This window comes from Cryptomeria japonica, chromosome 10 (genome assembly GCF_030272615.1).
Source record: "Cryptomeria japonica chromosome 10, Sugi_1.0, whole genome shotgun sequence".
Classification (NCBI taxonomy): domain Eukaryota; kingdom Viridiplantae; phylum Streptophyta; class Pinopsida; order Cupressales; family Cupressaceae; genus Cryptomeria; species Cryptomeria japonica.
The window spans coordinates 189699445-189704938 of NC_081414.1; positions in this window are offsets into that span (position 1 = coordinate 189699445).

A 5494-nucleotide genomic window follows, 5' to 3' on the forward strand; every position below is an offset into this window, starting at 1 on the left:
CAATAAGATATTTGATGTAAAGGAGAAATGAGGTCAATTATGGGGGAAGTGAAAGATACTTCAATTTTTTTCTCTTAGCTCCTTCTCAAGATCAAGCAAGTCAAACCCGAGGAATCGACTTTCCTTAAAAAATAGCCGGATTTAAGGAAAGATTTTGATTTGAGACTCGCTCAACCTCCCACCCCAAAGCTATTTGGAAAAAACTTTCTTATTCCTAGAGGGCATATGAAGAAGGTCGAACAAAGCTAGTTTTTGTTATAGTGTTGCAAAAAATTAATCCAAGGATCTCAGTGTAGGAATGATTCTCAAAATCATATGAGAGATGTCCTATCCTTTGGTATCATGTTTATAGATATAAATTTGAATAACATAATAGAAGTAGAGGGCTTATTTTTGGATTTTGAGATTAAGCTTCATCTTTTGAATCTAATAATTGAGGGAGATTCCTATATAAATATCAATGGAGTTGAAAAAAGAAACATAATTACTTGGTGCCTTCAAAACCTTATACCAAAGGTGATAAACATCCTAGGAAAATATTAGAAGTAACAATTCATTCATGTAAGGTAAGAAAAGCACGAGGTGACAAATCAGACCTAGCCAACAAAGGTCTCAACAAAAATTTATGTTAATTTTCTAGTGACCAGAATAGCATTCATGATTTAGATTGCCTCAATGGTCTAGCTACTATCCATCATGAAGATTGTAAAAATGTGGAGCATGTGTGACTTGGTGATTTCTCATCCTTGAGCATTCGAGATTTCTATTCCAAGTCATTTTTCCTATAGGAATGTATGCATACATGTAATTTTACACATGTATGCTTATTAAAGCATTGCATATTTTTAGAAAAGCATACATATATTTAGAAATCAATACATGCAACATGAAATTTGACTTTTTAAGAAGTTTTCTTTATTTAGAATATGAATATGAAAATTAAAAATCCTACACACCAAGAATTGTGGTTGTCAAAACTTGACTCCCAGAATTGTGATCCATTGCCATCTAGTGGTTTTATAGCTCTTTCTAGTCAATTATAGTGTACCCATGATATGATGCTTTTTGTTGTTGTTATAGTAGGTGCCTAGTTTGGACATTTGGGCGTGATTCCATTTATATCTTTTTGATGTTGTCATGGTTGATGCTTGGTTGGGACTTTGGGGCATGATTCATTTCCATTCACTTTTTATGAATATGGTGTAATTTTTTTTTCTTTTTTAAAGTTGTGTAATATATACTAATTTGTCAAAAGACCTTGCATGAATGCTTTTTAGTTTAGTTTGTCTTTTTAGAAGGCAATTCCTTTCTTATTTGCATGCCTTTTCATTTGACTTCTTCCCTATTTTAATAATACTTTCTAAAACCTATTAAAAGAAAAGTTCTTTTCTCTTAGAAACCATGATTAATTTTGATCCTCTTTGCACTACATAATCTCCAACCAAGTTCTAACAATCTAACATAAAATAATCAACACCCCTATCTAATTTTATGTCAATGTAATTATTATAATTATTGCTATTAAAAAAATATTGTTTAATATAAATTGATAATTATTATTAATAACCAATACATAATTATGATCTAAAAGAGATATTAAGTTAGCAAACAATTGTTAAAACCACATATTAAAGGTTACATGTTATTGCAAGCCTTTACTCTATTAGAATTATTAGTTAGTACTCTATTGAGTGCATATGATTTGTAAGTTGACCATGTGATAAATTAGAATAAGATTATTCATCTCATATATATGGGATAGTAGTAGTTGTCTTTAAAACAAGACTTTTCATCTTGTAGCAACTTCTCAAATGGAGGATATCTTAAATATCTATGATAGGAGTCTATGCTTTATAGCCCTCAAAAAGTGGTAGTACAAAGATAATATAAAGCAATTTATTGTAGAGTTTGACATGATTTAAAAGTTATTAATTTAGTAACTAATTATTAGATTATACATTAAAGGTTACATGTTATTACAAACCATCATTATATTATAGTGATTAGTTAGTATTGTATTGGATGCATGTAACTTGTAAATTGCTCATATAAGAAATTAGAATAAAAGTATTCATCTCATGAGATAATATTAGCTGTCTTTAGCAAAACTATTTATCGTGTAATGACTCCCCAAGTAGAAAGTATATTAAATATTTCTAATAGAAATGTATACTCTATTAAGAGTTTACCCCCCTCTAGTGTCACTACAAAGATACTATAAAGCATTTTGTTGTTCTCTTGTATATCTATGTGTATTGGCTTCATTACTCTTTCTTTATAAGTGGTATTAGATCATTTTATAGGGATATCTTCTCCAACACATACAAGTTTATACTTTTATATGGCTATGCATCATATGATCTTGCCTCACCCTCTTGAGATCTTAGTAATTAGAAAATGAAACTAAAGTAGTGACACTAAATATCTTGCATAAGATCTACCTAAGTTTTTTTCCCTTGCAAGTAGTTTTTGTTTTACATTATAAATCTCGCGTCAACTATTTTCAAATATCCTTAAAAGAGTTGTCACTGTTTTCTAAGTTATATTTTGAATACAACATGAATGACATGATGAAAATATTATCAAAACATTGTTTCAATAGTCTTATGCATGCGATGTTAAACCAATAAGATTATTGCAAAGAAAGAGAAGCAAACATAAAAAATGAGAATCACATGAACACAAAATGTACTTGGAGAAACCCTTGCATGAAGAAACTCCACTACCAAAGATACCCAAGCTTGTATTAGTCATAGTGATTGTGTACACTATACAATCATCCTCTGCTTTTGATGTATATGAGAGAAAATAAAACATAAGAAAAAAGCAAACTCAATTAAAGCTTCTTATACCTTGTTCATCCTCACAACCTTTGTTAGAGCTTGATGAAGAAACATGCACCCAAAGTAAGTCTTGACATGCTCTTTGAATGTAAGAATGAAGTGATTAAAATGGATGTAGTTGTTCTAAAAAATGCTAGCATAACAATTTGCATGAGGACACTTGATGGAAATTGTCTCTAAGAGGTCTTATTTATAGATTTTTTGAATTTTGGATCAAGGGTGGAGATTGATTTTTTAAATCAATAGCTAGGGAATCATGAGAAGAATAGAGAAAGGAGAGGATGCCAAGTGGCATCTCATGTGTGGTCTCTCACAACTGTGAGAGATCACATGGGGGAATGGGATTTGACATTTTTTCTCACACGTGTGAGAAATCACATGGGGTAGTATGAATGTCTAGAATTTTCTAGAATATAATTTGGAGGGTTGAGATTTTTTTGTTAGATTTTATGGGTAAGCAAGTTAGGATGTGACTAATATCGGGTTAATTAATCACATTTAATATTATGCAAATGATTAATCTAATTAATTAATAATAATTTAAAAAGTAAATTAAATAGTTATGATTTTTTTATTTTTTTTGTGAATGTAAAAAGTGGGATCATATAATAACTTATTAATTTGTTCATTCAAGTTTAAATCTTAGGAGAGAGATTAATTAATTGAAAAAAGCTCATGTTTTATCCAATTAACATTAGAAGAATTATAAAATGAATTGATTAAATAATTAAATTTATTTAACTAACGTTGAAGGAATAATTAAGGTAATTAATTAAATAAATGTGTTTAATCAATTAATAGATTATGATGAAGATTATTCGAAATAGTCGAAATACAATTTTAAGTGTATGCATTTTCCCCTTTTTGAGACAACATTGTGATCTAATGAAAGCAACATCATTTCAAAAAAAAAAAAAATACAAGTGTAGCACTTGGAACAAGATGCCCTAGTTGTTCGAAAGAAATGATGAAGATGAGGTAGTGGAATGATGCCCCCTTAAGATGTTGTTTGGAAAAAGTTATCTAGGGGAGCTCTCCAAAAGAAGAAATAGATATAAAATTTGGATAAAGGAAAGAAAGGAGGATAAACATAAGAAAACTAGAAGGGGGAGAAAGGAACGATAAAACAAGGTTTAGAAAGCTACAAGTTAACAAGAATAATTGAAGCTCTATGCACTAAAAAGATGCAAACAACCCAAAACTAGGAAGAAGAAGACAAGTAGTTTCTTAGAAAATGGATTGTATGATGAAGATTGCAAGACTTTAAGGAGAGATATGAAAGGATACGGCAAAAAAGAAAACACATAATAAAATGAAATAATGACGATTTTGTGAGCATAAGGAGAGAAGAACTAAACATATTTAAGGAAAGATAATCCAAAATTAATCTAGGGGAAACTCCACTAGATAAGAAACAATTAGAGAATAACATGACAACTATCTAATGGCTAGAATATCTAAAGAAATCTTATGGACATGAATCAAGAGAAGAGGTTCCTTCCATAGTTAACATAAAAACAAACTTATTCACTTTATATGAGGTTAAGAAAGGCATTAAGAAGATAAGAATAGGTAAAGTTTGCAATGTAGACGGGCTAAAGCAAGAATGTTTAAATTGAGGAATGAAAAAATTAGCTCTTGTTGGCATTATGTGAACAGTTATGTGAACCTTATGTGAACCGGTATGAGGACATGATGACATTGTATTTTGTCATTGATGTCAATATGCTGAAGAAGAGAGAACCGGTATGCTACCAAGAACCGGTATATGTGAGGACCAGTATATGTGCCAAAGTGAAGCGGTATATTTGTTCCAGGTGAACTGACATGTGGTTATGAGAACCGGTACATAGAAGCTTTGTATGACTACCGGTTGGTAGTCTCAACTTCAGGGTTTCTGGTTGAAGTGCCTCAAGCCTGTGTGACTCAATCAGTGACTTTGTGTGATGAGTTAGCATTGTAACGAAGAACAGATCGTGTTGCCATGACAACCTTGTGCGTGTGAAGGATCTTGCATGAAGGACATTGTCCCTATCTACCTCAGGAATGTGCGAAGTCTGTAAACGATGATAATGCGTGATGGGTTATCAGCCGCCATGAAATCGGTGGAAAACGAACGATGGAGAATGTCTTGAGATTGGTTCAAGACTGTTGCATTTAATGTAATGTGATCAATGGTCAGGATTGAACCGTTTGAATTGCTCAACCTAACATGTTTAGGGTTTATGCTACCGACCTATCTGTTTCCTATAAGGTCAATGTTGTGTTTCTTTATGAGGTTGTTGGCAAAAGTTGTGTGTGAGTATCCAAGTGAAGAGATACGTGATTCTTGCCAGACCAAAAGAGAGAAGTGATACCTACAGAGTGTAAGTGCAGAAGGTTAAGAGGAGCTAAAGTGGATCTGCATTGGCATTGAGTGCTCTTACCAGGTCATTGTAATACTTGTTGATCTCTAACCACTTCAACAGTTGGGAAATCCCTTAACAGGGTAGCTTTAATCGGCTTACTGTAAATCCTTTAACAGGGTGACTCAAAACCATCGAGTTCTTGAAATCCTCTAACAAGGTAACCTTTAACAGGGTTTAACCCTTAACTAGGTATTCTAACCATCCCTTAACCGAGTGATCCCTAATAGGATTGGTTCCTAACAG